We start from the raw sequence: 17,214 nt of genomic DNA on the forward strand, positions 1-17,214 counted from the left end.
TAATTGGCCACGATATTTTGGGAAACTCACTTCACCTCTCTGAGCCTTAAGTCTTCATTTGCAAATTGATGAGTCTGGACTAGGCTTCTCCCATTCTCATTCTGTGATTCTGTTTGGTTCTTAGGGTTACCATAGCAACTTCTTCTCTAGCTTTCAGTCTATGAATGGAAGAGAACTAATAAAAATGAGACCATCCTACTCTTAGATTAAACCATTGAAGATTGCCATTTTTGTTGATCAAAAAATGATAGAATATCAGAAACTGAATTATTTTAATCAATATATGTGAGGTTCTGAAGAAAAAAATAATTCTTTTTGATTATGTGGTAAGATCAGAGAGGCAAGAGTGGATGTTTATTTTCCAAACCTACTATGCAAAATGATTTCCTTGACAAAAATACCTTGCTTTCCTTTAGGCTATATATATTTTAAAGTTTAAAGAATTTACACATGTCATTCTGTCTGGATTTAGGCAAGGGGACAAAGAAACTGGAATGGTGTTTTCCTAATAACATAGGTAATAATAATAATACAGATAATGATCATTGGTAACTATTGTTTATTTAGCAATTAGTATTGCCAAGTATTTTACATGCATTGTTATTCGAAGTATTTTACATGCATTATTTGATTTCTTTATGTAATGTTCTTGTGTTGTTCATTGACAATGATTGCTTTGGGGAAGGATGGATATCAGTTGGAACAAAAAAGCCAATATTCAGCTTTGAGATAAAAAATTGATTGAAAATTAAAATTTCACAGTGAGACAATAGTTTTTAAAAGAAGCCCAGCTTTGAGAGAATGGGGGAGAGAGAAAGAGAGAATATTTTGGTTGTTTTGTTTTGTTTGCTGCCCCCCTCCAAAAAACTTTATATTCCAAAAGCAAAATTTAGGAGTTGGTGCAAAGAGTTTCATTTTAAGAGGCACAATGTAGAAAGCATAGACAATGTGAGATGAGGGCATTTCCTCCCAGGCACAGAAGGGAAGAAGAATGCCCTTCCTCTTCTGGAAAGGGCAGACCATGACTTGAAGAGGTGAAAGGAAAGAGATTTGGAGACCATGAAGTGTTTCCTCGACCAGACCCTGAGAAGAAGGACAGATGTGGGACCTAGTCAGGCCAGTTGTGATAAGAAGGTTGGAATTCAACACGCCCGAAGAAGAGTCAGAAAGGAGAGTGCCGCATGCTTCTTTTTGGAATTGTGGCAGGAGACTGCCTCACTGGTGTCCCATGTGGGCCTGGGGGGCTGTAGTGGGGCGAATATACTGGTGGTGCTGGAGGGAGAGAGAACTTGAGAAGACGCCGCTGCTACAGTTCTTCCGGTGAGCAGGAGAACACTTGTTTTAGAAGTTTCTGCCTGACCCTGGCGGTGGGAGCAGGGGCAGAGAAGATAGCATAGGAATGAGTCAGTGTGCCTGCCGGGGAGTTATTGCAGCTTACTATGAGGTGGGCCTGTATTGGAGGTTGGAGGATGAACAATCCAAGGCCTTTTGTAGTCAGAGCTGGCTTCATGGGCATGGAACTGCACAACTGCACAAAACCTACACTTAGAAGGGCCCTTGTGCTTAGCCTAGTGATGATGTGCTGTTGCAGTCTTGAAATTCTTAGTGATTTTCAAGGACCCTGCATTTTCATTTTGCACTGAGTCTTGCAAATTATATAGCTTGTGCTGCCTAGGGTCATCACCAAGAGGTACTCCTGCTGTGGAATGCTGTAAGGCAGAGGTTGATTCTCCTAGAGTCAGCAGGAGCCAGCAGGAACAGCTCATCATGTTAAATAAACTCACACCAATACCCAGATGCTCCCTGCTGTAAGGGAACATGAAGGTGGGAGTGGAAATCCCAAAGACTGATACTTTATCCAAAATGAAATTGACCAAGTTACTTTGAGTGGCAAGTTTAAGTTTAGTTTCTCAACACTGAGCATGGGAAGATTGGAGGATTCTCCAGAGAAAGATAAGAGCACTGAGTAAGTAAGGAAACAGGTTTTGTACATTAAGGCAAAGCTGGTGCTCAGCTGGAGCTCAGAAGGATGGTTGCTAAAATGTGACAATTTCTCCCTACCAGTTGGTAGAAAGGCCCAACTGGCTGGTGCCTGCACAAGATTACTCTCTGCTCTCTACCTGCAACTAAACAGATACCTTCTGATTCAGCAGGGGCTTCTGACCTGCCCCAGCAGGTGTGGCCAGATTCTTTTTGCTTGGGCCATAATGACTGCTGTTATAAAATATTTTTCATTTTATTTCTGCATTTAGGTGAGAGTATATTCAAGTACACGTGCCCCTCCACTTACAATGGTGTTAATTCCAGATAAACCCATCATAAATTGAGAATATTAGATAAAGACAAAAAAATCATATGTTGAACCATTGTAAGTTGAGGACCATCTGTGCAACTTTCCCACTCACAATTCAACAAACAGGTGCTAATATAATCTCCATTTTATAGATGAGAAAACCAAGGGTGAGAGAGATTAATTTTTTTTCAAGCTATTAAATGGCAAGGCTGGGAGTCAGACTAAACATTGCCTGACCCCAGTGGCCAACGTCTTAATTGCCTCATGTGTCAGTCCATTTTCATACTGCTATAAGTAACTGCCTGAGACTGTAATTTATAAATAAAAAAGGTTTAATTGACTCACAGTTCAGCATGTCTGGAGAGGTCTCAGTAAACTTAATCACAGTGGAAGGTGAGGGGGAGACAGGAGCCTTCTTCACAAGGCAGCTGGAAGAAGTGCCAACTGGAGGGGGAAGAGTGCCTTATAAAACCATCAGATCTTGTAAGAACTCACTCACTATCATTAGAACAGCATGAGAGAAACCATCCCCATGATTCAATTACCTCCACCTGGTTTCTCCCTTGACATGTGGGGATTATGGGGATCCTATTTGGTTCTTAGGGTAACCATAACAACTTTTTCTCTAGCTCTGGGGATTACAATTCAAAATGAGGTTTGGGTGGGGACACAAAGCCTAACCATATCATTCTGCTCCTGGTTCCCCCCAAATCTCATGTCTCTTTCGCATTTCAAACCAATAATGCCTTCCCAACAGTCCCCCAAAGTCTTAATTCATTTCAGCATTAATTCAAAAGTCCAAGTCCAAAGTCTTATCTGAGACAAGGCAAGTCCCTTCCACCTATGAGCCTGTAAAATCAAAAGCAAGTTGGTTACTTCTTAGGTACAATGCAGGTACAGGCATTGGGTAAATACACCCATTCCAAATGGGAGAAATTGGCCAAAACAAAGGGGCTACAGGCCCCATGCAGGTCCAAAATCCAGTGGGGCAGTCAAATCTTAAAGCTCTGAAATGGTTTCTTTTGACTCCATGTCTCACATCCAGGTCATGCTGATGCAAGAGGTGGGTTCCCATGGTCTTTGGCAGCTCCATTCCTGTGGCTCTGCAGGGTACAGTCCCTCTCCTGGTTGCTTTCATGGGCTGGCATTGAGTGGCTGTGGCTTTTCCAGGCACACGGTGCAAGCTGTTGGTGGATCTACCATTCTTGGGTCTGGAGGACAGGGGCCCTCTCCTTACAGATTATTAAGTAGTGCCCCAGTGGGGACCCTGTATGGGGGCTTCCATCCCACATTTCCCTTTCTCACTTCTGTAGTAGAGGTTCTCCATGAGGGCTCAGCTCCTGCAGCAAACTTCTGCCTGGACATCCACACATTTTCATACATCCTCTGAAATCTAGGCAGAGGTTCCCAAACTTCAATTCTTGACTTCTGTGCACCCACAGGCCCAACATATGTAAGCTACCAAGACTTGGGGCTTGTACTCTCTGAAGCAACACCCTGAGCTGTATGTTGGCCCCTTTTAGCCATGACTGGGATGCAGGGCACCAACTCCCGAGACTGTACAAAACAGCAAGGCCCTGGGCCTGGCCCACAAAAACATTTTGTCCTCCTAGGCCTCCGAGCCTGTGATGGGAAGGGCCGCCATGAGGACCTCTGACATGCCCTGGAGACATTTTCCCCATTGTCTTGGTGATTAACATTTGGCTCCTTATTACTTATACAAATTTCTGCAGCCAGCTTGAATTTCTGCCCAGAAAATGGGTTTTTTTTTTCTATTGCATAGTCAGGATGCAAATTTTCCAAGCTCATGCTGTGCTTTCCTTTTAAACATAAGTTTTAAATTCAGATAATTTCTCTCAAGTTCAAAGTCCCTTAGATCTCTAGGACCCTAGGGCAGGGGCAAAAGGCTGCTAGTCTCTTTGCTAAAGCATAGCAAGGGTGGCCTTTGCTTCTGTTTCCAAGAAGTTCCTCATCTCCATCTGAGACCACCTCAGCCTGGACTTCGTTGTCCACATCATTATTAGCATTTTGGTCAAAGCCATTCAACAAGTCTCTAGGAAGCTCCAAATTTTCTCACATCTTCCTGTCTTCTTCCAAACTCTCCAAACTGTTCCAATCTTTGCCTGTTACCCAGTTCCAAAGTTGCTTCCACATTTTCAAGTATCTTTATAGCAGTACCCAACTCTTGGCAGTACCAATTTACTGTATTAGTCAATGTTCATACTGCTATAAAGGACTGGCTGAAACTGAGTAATTTATAAATGAAAGAGGTTTAACTGACTCACAGTTCAGCATGGCTGGAGAGACCTCAGGAAACTTAATCATAGCAGAAGGAGAGGGGGAGGCAGGCACCTTCTTTACAAGGCAGCAGGAAGAAGTGCCAAGCAAAGGGGGAATAGCTCCTTATGAAACCATCAGATCTCATGATAACTCACTCACTATCATGAGAACAGCATGGGGGAAACTATTCCCATGTTTCAGTTACGTCCACCTGGTCTCTCCCTTGACACGTGGGGATTACAGGGATTATGGGGATTACAATTCAAGATGAGGTTTTGGTGGGGACACAAAGCATTACCATTATCACCCCATTTGTTTGCCCACCTAATCTTCCCAACTTAATCCACTACTTCATAGCTTTGAAGTAAACTTCTGGGATGAAAAAAATAGGAGAATGGAGGATTTGGGGGATGTATTAGTTTCCTGTGGCTGCCATAACAAATAACTACAAACTTGTTGTCTTAAAACAACATAAATTATTTTTGCACAGTTCTGGAGACCCGTATTCTGAAATCAAGGTGTCAGCAGGGCCACAATCCCTGGAGACTCTAGGGAGAATCTGTTTCATGCCTTGCTCCTTGCTCTTGGTGGCTGCCAGCCATCCTTGGCATTCTTTGGCTTGTGGCTGTATCATTCCAATCTCTGCCTCTGTCTTCACCTCACCTTCTTCTCTGTGTCATTAGTCACTGGAGGTAATCAAGGAATCTAGTCTCATCTCAAATTCTTCATTTGATTACATCTGCAATGAAAGACCCTTTTTTCAAATAATATAACATGCATAGATTCCAGGGATTAGGACATGGACATATCTCTGGGGAGCTACCATTCAGCCCACTATAGCAGGAGAAGAAGGTGGAAGCCCCACTTGGCAGTGGTTTCCAATCTTTGCAAATAAGGAGAGTTGATGAAAACTGGAGGCAAGATTCTCTTTTCTCAATTTTTCTCTAGCACTGGTATTCCACACTCCTCAACTGGGATTATAATGATTCTTACAAAGAAAGATATAACAAAAGCTTGTCAGACACTTATGATAGAGATTGTAATTAGCAGTCAGGGTATTTTCTAACTGTAACCTCAGTTGAACCACACAGGATCTCAAGTCTGGGAAGCTTTTAAAAACTACAAGTGTGAGGCTCACTGCAAATTGATTACATCACAGTGGGGAGTGGCAGGGCAAACTTACAGCTTTAAAAAGAATGCCAGGTGATTTAAAGGTGTGGCCAGGCGGAGAACCATTGATGAAAAGGGGTAGGCTTATTGTTAAGTTCCCCTTTTAAGTCAGGAAGGGAAGTGCTTGAGCAGAGGGTTAACACTGGACCAGTGCCCCTTTGCTGCTGCCCACACAAAGTATCCATCTGGTGGTTTCTCCACCTGGTTCCCTCCCTCACTGCTTTAGTCCACCTTGTGAGCAAACAAGGTTTTTCCTTCATGATGCTTTTCCTCCCCACTGCCCCGTATATATTGTGACACTACCAGCAGTTGACTTCTGCACAGGGAATAAAAAATAAGTTATTTAGGAAAGTTGTCTGTTCTATAAGATTATTCAAGGTTGTCAAATTATGACCAACTTTAATTTAAATTCAAGATTTCGAGACTTTGAGAAGTTTTTGGTGAATTTGGCCAAAACAGAAGAGTCTGGCTGTCCCATCTCTGTATCTTTCAGTATCCTCTTAATGATTTGGATAACATTCTGTTTTCCTTTTATGCCCATATAAGGAAGAATAATGACAGATTTTGTAAAACGGTGTGAATCAGGATCTGAAACAGATGTAAAAATAAAAATAGATAGTATAGTAGCCTGATATAGGGATGTAGGAGTGGTCTTATTATTATTATTATTTTTGGCTCCTTGAGATGGAGAGGAACATTTAGCCATGTGCTCATCTTATAGTTGTAAATAACCATCGTCAGCTTCCTCATACTTCATATTTAGTATGATTGATGAATTAAATATAGGCAGAGAAAGACATTTTTCAGGATAATGTAAAATCAGCACAATCTATAGTCTTCTTTCCTGGGGTATTTTGTTGCCTTCTTTAGCAATGAATTTTCTTTTACCTGTACCCAGTGTCTAGGTTCCATCACCTGCAGGTCTGTGCAGTGGCTTCCTTTTAGGCATGTCCTACTCAGATGAATCTTAAATGAATCAAATATCTTGGAATAAAAAAGAGTACATATTCCCCTCCTTTTCTTTTTCGTTAGATGATTAAAAATAAATTCTGGCCAGGCGTGGTGGCTCATGCCTGTAATCCCAGCACTTTGGGAGGCTGAGGCGAGCAGATCACGAGGTCAAGAGATCGAGATCATCCTGGCCAACATGGTGAAACCCCGTCTCTACTAAAAATACAAAAATTAGCTGGATGTGGTGGCGTGCGTCTGTAGTCCCTGCTACCCAGGAGACTGAGGCGGGAGAATCACTTGAACCCGGGAGGGAGAGGTTGCAGTGAGTCGAGATGGTGCCACTGTACTCCAGCCTGGCGACAGAGTGAGACTCTCTCTCAAAAAGAAAAAAAAAATTCCACTGGGATACTTTTTGACGGTCTATAGAATTGCACAGTAAGTTTTAGAATTCAGTTTTCAATCCCCACTTGTTTTAGAATTAAGGATTGAATGCTCTTTAGAAAACTGATATCTTCTATATTCCCCAAGCCCTCCACTTTTATAGTTTTTTGTCCTGAAATAATAGGATACATAAAATGTCCCCTTTTTACTTCTTGTGTCACCTGTCTCCACTGGGGCACATATAAAACAAAACCCAACTGGAAAGGTGGTCCCTAGTGTGGGAAGCACACTTGTCAGTAATCTAAGTTGCAAGGTATTTTCTCTTCTGATTTTAATATCTTAATTTGCATAGAATATACATTTCTCTCACTGTGGGTTGCATTATATTGCACTATGAAATTGCTGTTTTTGTAGGTGAGAAGTTTGATGTGGTTCAACCTAATATATGATATTAAACATTTGAAAATTGAGGAACTGTAAAAGTTTATTTGAACATCAGGACAAGCCTTGATATATCTCATTGTAGTGCATAGTCACTGGTTTTGGTTACTTGACTAAGGCACAAATAATTGAGAATTGATATTAATCTTATATTTTGCTTTAAAAATATATAGGCTTATAATAATTCAGATGGGCCCATCACCTGTTTGGTGGGTGCAAATTCCAAAAAACTCAGCTGAGAGATTACTGGTTTGAGAATATTTATTCATCCATTCAACATTATTCGTTGTGAATCTATGTCATGCCACACATTGTGCTAAGTGCTGGAAATAAAATGGTGAAAAAGAGAGTTGTAGTCCCTACTCTCTTAGAAATTACATGCTTTTGGTGAAGACAGGGAAAAACAAAACCAAAAGTAAAGAGGCAAATAAATAAAATAATTATAGATTGTTATAAACATGGTAAGGGCTTAAAAAAACACTAATTGACAGGACAGGGAGATGTACTTTAGATAGAACTGAGACCATCTTGCTCATTGCTGGGCAGAAAAACTGAAAATTCTGTAATGGCTATAGGGAGCTCTATTAGGGAGAGTTTTTCCAGAGAAACAGTACCAACATTGTGTGTGTGTGTGTGTGTGTGTGTGTGTGTGCGCACGCGCACGTGTGTGTGTGGTTGTGTGTAGAGAGAGATTTTAAGGAATTAGCTTACATGATCATGGAAGCTGGCAAGTGTTAAATCTGCAAGTTGAGCTGATAGACTGGAGATCCAGGCAACAGCCAGTTTTGCACTTCCAGTCTCAAGACTGTCTGCTGCACAATTCCTTCTTGTTTGTGGGAGGTCAGTTTTTGTACCATTAAGGCCTTCAGTGAATTGGATGAGGCCCACCCACGTTATGGAGGGCAATCTGCTTTGCATAGAGTACACTGATTTAATTATTAATCTCATCTACAATAATATTCTCACAGAAACATCCAGACTAACGTTTGACCAAATATTTGCGCACCATGGTTAGCCACACTGATGCATAAAATTAACCATCATAGGATCTTATCTTCCATCTATCTGTATTTGTGTTTTTGTTTCCTTCAGTATATTATGGTGGGGACGTTGGGAAAAGAAAATCCTCACTAAAAAAACTTATTATGGAAACGTTCAAACTTACGAGAAAGTGGAGAGAAAATCATATAGTGAAGCCCGTATGTCCATCACACAGCTTCAACAATTATTAACAAAGACAATTCATTTCCAAATGATACTCTCTTGTCTCCATTTTCTTGTTTCCCTTGCTCAGAGAGCATCCCTTTAAAATCTCCATCCTGTACTGTTTGTTTTCTTGCAACTTAGACACGGGTTATTGTCCCCTGCTTGAGAATTTGACCCAGCAAATGAACATGTTACACAGCCAGCTGATTGCTGGAGATGGAGGCATTAGGTTCGAGGTTGGGAGGGAACTAGAAGTCATTTGACAGATCTGTGCACATTTACAGTTGGAATATGAGCAGCCCTGCTTTCTGAGTTATTTACATAAGGGTGCATGGTGAGTTTCCTTAGAAATAGATTCTTCTTGGGGCATTTGAGCTTCCTCTGTGATGCTAGGATGGTAATAAAAACAAATCTGAAGCTCTCTTTAAGTATGAATTGCTGTGGAAATGTTTAACACCTAAGTCTGAGAACTCCCTAAACACACATCACTATTTCAAAAGCTGCAGAAGATTTCCTTCATGCTTTTTCACTTTACCAATGACTGTGTAACATATGGGTATATATATATTTAACATATATAGCTCTGAGTCTTATTTTTAGTAGAAGCTCTGGAGCCATTCTATGTTTGAAATAGTCATAGCATGGAATTTTATGACTGAGAATTCTAGGCAGCCCTCAGTAAACCTTGGTAGTCCACATAGAAACACTCAGTAAATGCTTTTTGCTTGGTTGATAGTTCTTCCTTCAGTCCTGCAGCATGGGTGTATTAGTCCGTTTTCACACTGTTGATAAAGATATACCTGAGACTGGGTAATTTATAAAGAAAAAGAAGTTTAATGGACTCAGAGTTCCATGTGACTGGGGAGGCCTCACAATCATGGTGGAAGGTGAAAGGCACGTCTTACATGGCAGCAGGCAAGATAGAGAGAATGAGAGCCAAGTGAAAGAGATTTCCCCTTATAAAACCATCAGATCTCATGAGACTTATTCACTACCACAAGAACAGTATGGGGGAAACTGCCCCCAAGATTCAATTATCTCCCACCAGGTCCCTCCCATAACACGTGGGAATTATGGGAGCTACAGTTCAAGAAGAGATTTGGGTGGGGACATAGCCAAACCGTATCAATGGGTCTCCAGGATGATCTCAGGCAGCCTGAAATGCACATCTTCTTGCTGGAGACAGTGAAACTATCTCCCCCTACTTTATGGGAAGTTTTGAAGGATTTTTGATGTAGTGGAGATAAATATGATATTTTCAATTATAGATGAGGAAATTTTTTGTAAGTTTAAAGCTTGTGTGCTTGTCTGCACATGCTAAAGACCGATATCATTAACAACAGCTGTTCTCTTGATGGCGTCTTCCAGAGAAATCTCTCTCCAAGATACATCCTGTCTGGAGGATACCACAGGTGGTAAAAGTTGCATTTATCAGAGGAATATTGGGGTTTTGTGCTTCTCTTGTCAGCAAGACCCTAATGTTTATTACACTTTAAAGAGATATATGCCTTAAATTGAAATCATAATTAGTTGATAGGTGGGAAGCAAGGAAAAGAGATATTTGTGTTGTTTGTGTAGAATGAATTAGTAGAGGTGACTGTTTCTGCATTGAAGTGGGTGTCTACGAGTTTATATGCTTAACTAGCTATTTGAGTAATCAGTTTTAAACTAGTTTTTGGAGTAATAGGTTTAAAATTTCATTACTTTTCTTAGCCTGACAGATTAAAGTAAAAGAAAGAGCATGTCTGTGTTTATACACTTCCATTAAAAATATATGTATTCCTCTAAAGCCTACTTAAGGAGCAAATACCTTATTCATAAAAGCTCTCATAATAATGGCAAGCTTGTGTTATTTTGGATACTTTGATTGAAGTTTAATGAAAAGATGACAGGTATTATTTGAAGTGTGTGAATTTAGAAATTTGAATAACATTTTGAATCTTATTTTCTTATAGTTTTTCTACTCTGGATCTCATGAACAGTTCTTGATACTTTTGAACAAATAATTTCAGGTTTTTTTGTTTCTGTTTTTGTTTTTAGAGATAGGATCTTTCTATGTCATCCAGGCTGGAGTGCAGTGGTGTGATCATAGCTCACTGTGATCTCAACTTACTGGGCTCAAGCAATCCTTCAGCCTCAGTTTCCTAAGTAGCTTGGACTTCAGTTGCAAGCTACCACACCAAGTTAATTTTTCTATTTTTTCTAGAGATGGGAGTCTCACTATGTTGCCTAGGCTGGTCTCAAATTCCTGGCCTCAAGGAGTCCTCCCACATTGGCCACTCAAAGTCCAGGGTTAACAGGTGTGAGCTACTGCTCCTGGCTTAATGTCAGCTTTATTGAATGAAATTGCTATGTGATTAAAAACTGCTTATCTTTTTTTTTTTTCCCCAGTAAGCATTGACTACAGAGTGAAAATTTATAGTTGACACTCCACAAAAGTGCAGAACATTTGATGGGAACAGGGTGAGGAAGAGAACCTACTTTTAAGGCATTAACCCTTTGAAAATTTCTTTTCAAAATTATCTTGAAGCAAAATCCAAATCATAGCATTACAAGACATTACAGAAAGTATGGTGAAGCTTTCAATGTTTTACCTTGACTGTTTAACAGAAAGGTTTTTTAAAGGTTTGCATTTGATCTTCCCAAATCCCTCTACCCCCTTCTGCCCCTAAACAATTAATGCCTATTAAAGCTATACTCAGTGCTTCTTTAGTCTATGTTGGAAAGATGTCAGAGTCCTTTTAAATTTTTATTTTTCCTATTGTTTGTTTTTATGGTTGAAGACCTAACTGATATTAATTTTAATAACATTTTAGGGCAAGAATTCCATTTAGAATTTCTCCAAAGAAGCTGAAATGAATCAAATGTGTATTTTATGTGGGACTCTGCTTAGAAATGGAAGCCAATGTGAAATGTCATTTTCCTATCACTTGGAAGATTTTCCTTTCCATTAGCTGCTCTATTGCAGGACTCACATTTATATTAAAATTCTTTTTGGAATGAAATTTTAATATTTTGCTATCAGAAAGTAGAATCTTATTCATTATGGGTGATAGTAGTAAATTTTAGTTGAATATAAACTGAGCTTTGCTAATAGAAGACTGCAAGATATTTGCTGTTCCTCAGTAAGCAAGATTCCACGTCTTTTAGTGAGAAATTGGAAGGATTCAAGGAGAAAGAGAAGGAAAAAGCAACAGACAGGCATTGTTGGCTTAAAATAGAAATATAACTAGCATTTTGGTTTAACTGAATAGATACAATCTGTATAACTATATATAATGCTATAAAATAGGTCACGCATGTATGTAGAATTAGTTAAGAACATTTGGCTCCACTATCATGCCTAGAAAACAGTGCTTCCGAGTTCTTATGTGAAATTCCCTGCCAGTAGAAAGGGAAATGTAAAAGGAGTGTTTTCAAATATTCTTTGATTGGGGTCACTTTGTCTCGGTAGACCTGAGAGACATCATGTACCACTCACGTAACCTACTTATGTTTGCAACCACAAAGATCCCATTAAGGCTGCTGTTTTTGATGGGATCCCAAGAGGATCTGATTATTAATGTTTGCCAGGCACAGAAGCATTGACAATGTCATATTATTAGCATTACTATTCTAACAGCCCAGTCATCAAGGACCCTAGGAGACCTCATTTTGATAACCACTAATGAAGAAGATAAAATGTGTAGCAATAGTCACTTCAGTAATGAACTGTTTTACTACCTGTTTAGTTTGAAGCTTGTGTAAACAAATGAGGAGAGAATATAAGGAAAATATCAAACAGTTGTTAGCATTGATTTAGATAGAGACTTTCAATTTATGAATGCTGATGTGTTCATTTGTAGGAGGGGGCCAGTATAAATAAGAATGTGAGGCTGTGTCCTAGGATCTAGAAGAAACATTTGCAATGAATTAGTAATTTGTGATGGAATGGTTTTCTGCCTATCAATAAAACTTTCATCAGATGAAAGATTTATATTTTCCTCATCCCAGAGTGGGGACCAGATTAAAGCCTGTTGTGTAATTGTTGGTTGTAGGGTATCTTTCAGAGACAGACCAACTTCAGCAATCTGCGCTCTTTATAGAAGTGACACTGGGAAATAGAGATCCTTTTAAGACTCTGAAAAAGGTATGAAGATGATCTCCAGGAAAAACCTCATTCATTTGACATTTTGCAAATAGTTTAAAATTTATAAAAACTATCCCTAGATTTTTTAGGAAGTTAACCTCCTGATTAAGCAGATCTAATTTATGGAAGCCAGTCTCAATTGAGTTCAAATTTATTCGATATCAACATTTCTTGAGTGACTTCCATGTACTAGACATGGCTGCTAGATGCTACAATTTGTGATATGTCTGTATCATAGTTATGTTTGAAACAAAATGAATTATATGTGTATTGGCTACCAACGGTAGTAACAAATCCAGTGGAGGTGGCTAAGGGGAGCTCCCCAAGATCCTGCTTTAGAATGTTATCTTCAGAGAACACTGACAACTTACCACGTGTAATTCTATCATTTGCAGGTGAAAAAATGGAAGCCCAGGATATTAAACATGTTTTTTGAGTTCATAAATAGTACAGAAGTGGAACTGGCTCATGGTGCCTGATACATATTTTAGTGTCATTCCACTGTCTCTTCTAATCTCTTAATGAAAAAAAAATAAAAGTAATTATAAGGTAAACAGACCCCTGATTATTATTGTTATTTATTAAGTTGTTTAATTTTTAAAATAGAAAATACAGAAGTAAGCTTTAGAGTAGCTCCTATCAAAAGACTAATAAATGCCAAATTTATGATGTCTGAATTAATACAATTTGTAGACATTCTCATTCTGTTGGAGAATACTGGATATTTTTTCTTGAAATGTAAAGGATTGAATATTATTAGAACAGGTACTTTTTTATTTTTTATTTAAAAATTTTTTTAATATATATATATTTTTATTATACATTAAGTTCTAGGGTACATGTGCACAACATGCAGGCTTGTTACATGTGTATACATGTGCCATGTTGGTGTGCTGCACCCATTAACTCGTCATTTACATTAGGTATATCTCCTAATGCTATCCCTCCCCCCTCCCCTCACCCCACAACAGGTCCTTGTGTGTGATGTTCCCCTTCCTGTATCCAAGTGTTCTCATTAGAACAGGTACTTTCATAGATTTGAATTTGGGAAAAGTTATTGAGGCCCGAATTAAAAATCTAGTTTTTAAAATATTAAATCATTTAAAATGATAAACATAAAAGACTGTAGAAACATTCAAAATGTGTTAAAATGTTAACTGAAAGAAGCAGTATGTAATATTTGTGTATGTGTATATATGTGGAGCTGTGTATTCAAATATTCAAAAATATTGATGGCCTATTCTATGGTAGTCAGTTACTCTGCTTGATGCTGACAACATGGCAAAGGCAACAATTAACCTACTCTGTGATCTCATAGAACATCTTGTTTAGTAAGAAAGACAGACATTAAAAGAAATAATGTTGTAAGTCATCAATAAGCTACAATTATAATAAGTGTTAATAAGAAATAAGAGGTGTTATGAGAGAATATTTCAGCGACATCATTTAGTGTGGATTATGGCGGGGGGAAAACATTCTGAAAAGTGAAGTGTAACCTGGGACCTGAAAGGAGATGGATGGGCACTGTCAGGGTCAGGGAGCCTGGAGGGAGAAGAGCTTTCTCAGCCTGTGAGAAGAGCCTGAGCAACTAAAAGGAGGAGGTGAGATGCCCCAGCATGGAGAGCAAATAGCACTTAAAGACAAGATGGAGCCAACCAGGCATGGCCTTCTGAGTCCTGTGAATTTTGAACTTTGCCATAAGTGCAATGGGAAGCCATTTTAAACACTGAATGACGTGATCAAATATGCATCTTAGAAAGATCACAAAGTTCATTTTGTGGAAATGGGGTAGGAGTGACTGCAGCGGGTCATTTAAGAGGCTGTTGAAATGGTTCAGTTAGGAAATAATGGTGACTTGGACTCAAGTATTACCTGTTTAGGTGGCAGAAGGCCATAGAGTTCAGAGTTATTTGGATGAATGAATGGGTAGGCCTTGGTAATAAATTCTAAAGGAGAGAGAGTTGTCAAAGGTAATTATTAGTTTCCTATATAACCCGATGATAACTGTGCAAATTACAAGGAAAACGATAGAAGAAATGTGCAAAAATAATTGGAGTTGTGTTAAGGTGGAGGGATTATGAATGATTTTTTTCCTTTTTTTTTTTACCACATTTTTATAAGGCTGATATTACTTTTATAATTAGTATAAAAAAACTCTAACAAACACTGAACGATTGCTGACATTTAGAATATTTTAAAATCTATCTCAAGAGGGTTACAGTGACCTTAGTTCCATCATTTTTGGCCTACTTTTGAGCCTAGTGCCTTTTCAAGTGATACAAATGATGTTTCCATCTGTGCTTTGGGGACAAAAATCAGTAATCTGGTATATCTTATAGTCTGGATGTAATTCCTATTGTGTCTGCATTTTGCCTTCTTCAATTTTATTACATTTCCTCCTAATTATATTGCTTCATACTGTGGACGTTATTTGAGATTTCAGAATCTCCTCTACTGGGGGCCAGTAGATGTGCGCTGATGGCCCCGGAGCACAGATGCCCTTTTGGAAAAGGTCTGTAGTGATTGCTTTAGATTGGATGACAATAAGATTCTTCCTCATTTTGGTTGGAGTTTTAAAAAGGCAAGTATAGTTAAATAGAATTCATTCTTTTTTCATAAAAATTTTATTATGTGTGTATCTGAAAATGGATTTCTGTGCAAGAGCAGTGATAGTCTCTTTAAAAATATTGTGTCATTAAAGCCATGTTAAGTAGTCCCTTTGGAGATGCTGAAGACCTTATGTGTTTATATAACCACTGAGTATTTGTGGAGCATGTTTAAATTTCTGCCTTGGATATAATGAATACTCAAAAATACTCAATAGGCTTATGAAATTTAAGGAATACTTACAATGTGCTATTGCTATAATGTTATAAACCTTGAGCAATGTAAAACTTTTATTGAGCCAGTCGTAGTTTGTTTGAGATCATCATGCTCCAAAGCTATTTGTTGGGTAGAGTTTAAAAATATAATTAAATATAACCCTTACTTGACTTAAGCAGAAGTTTATAATTTTTTAAAACTTCATTACACTTATTTTCAAAAGTAACTGTGACATTTTACATGTTTTAAAGAGTTCCATTAGTGAAACAGGCAACTGTGGTGTACTAGAAACAGTGAGAATAAACTTCAGAGCCAGACAAAACTGGATTTGAACCCCACACTTGTCACTTACTAGGATAATCACCTTACCTTTTTTTATTTCTAGTTTCTTCACTATCTAATTGCATTTTTTTTTTAAGATTTGGAGTAATGACAAAACAGTTCCACCTGTATTATAGATATAAACCTGCGGCAAGTCACCTACCCTTTCTGAACGTCAGTTTTTTTCAACTGTAAGATGGGAAGGCCAATGTCTTCCCCAAAGAGTTTTTAGTCATATAAGTTGTCAAAAAGCATTATATACTATATAGTGTTTGGAAAATGCTTGATATAATGATAGTACCATTTTTTCCATGGTATTATCTCATTAGGGAAAAGATGGTAGGAGTTTAATATACTTTTGCCTTTTGAAATATCATGAATTTGGGATTAATATTGAATACCTGATGTTGAGTGCCTGTTAATACTCGGCTCTGTTATAGGTACTTTAAAAACATTGTCTGTGTAATCCCAGCACTTTGGGAGGTTGAGGCATGTGGATAACCTGAGGTCAGGAGTTAGAGACAAGCCTGGCCAACATAGCGAAACCCTGTTTCTACTAAAAATACAAAAATTAGCTGGGCGTGGTGGCAGGAGCTTGTAATCCCAGCTACTTGGGAGGCTGAGGCGGGAGAATCGCTTGAACCTGGAAGGTGGTGATTGCAGTGACCCGAGATCATGCTACTGCACTCCAGCCTGGGCAACAGAGCAAGACTCCACATCAAAAACAAAACAAAAACAACAACAACAAAAAATTGTCTAATTTGATTTCCATGATGAGTTGCAAGAGTAGTGATTTTCCTGAGATCTTACTAGGATCTCATTCTCCTAGATGAGAACATTTAGATGCACTCAGCTGGTATGATTTGCCTTGTGCCATGGAGTAAGCAAGAAGCAGATCCAAGATGGCCTTGTTTTGTATGATTCTAAAGCTATTAATATGTCTTTCCTTTATATTGTCTCATTTTTCTGTGTCTAATGATGAAAGTATATTTTGATTATAGGGCAGCTTCACATTTCATTTTATATTAACTGCCTCCCCAAAGTCCAGTGTAAAAAGGCCTATTGGATTGCTCATGCCCCGGCAGTGACAATATGGCTGTACTGTATCCATATTTTTGCCAGAAAGAGTCCTCAGTAGTCCCTTTTTAAATTTGTTGAGATGCCAACATTTAGAACACATTTTGGACAAATGCTGTAGAAGATATTTCATTTCAATGAC

The 17,214-nt window shown here is 38.7% G+C and overlaps 1 protein-coding gene and 1 long non-coding RNA gene across 9 annotated transcripts in view; one reads left to right on the forward strand and one right to left on the reverse strand.

The window, feature by feature from the left end:
• LOC129049919 (uncharacterized) overlaps nt 1–119 on the reverse strand; it is a 47,685-nt gene extending 47,566 nt beyond the window's left edge. The window contains exon 1 of one of the 2 annotated variants that reach the window (XR_008513318.1): nt 36–111. This is a non-coding gene — a long non-coding RNA (uncharacterized LOC129049919). Of the gene's footprint in view, nt 1–30 lie in introns of both variants that reach the window. The other variant, XR_008513317.1, reaches the window with a different exon arrangement.
• The window catches only part of SYT16 (synaptotagmin 16), a 328,233-nt gene that overhangs the window by 168,251 nt on the left and 142,768 nt on the right, over nt 1–17,214 (forward strand). The gene's annotated exons all lie outside the window — the stretch shown is intronic.

This window comes from Pongo abelii, chromosome 15, assembly GCF_028885655.2.
Source record: "Pongo abelii isolate AG06213 chromosome 15, NHGRI_mPonAbe1-v2.0_pri, whole genome shotgun sequence".
Lineage (NCBI taxonomy): Eukaryota > Metazoa > Chordata > Mammalia > Primates > Hominidae > Pongo > Pongo abelii.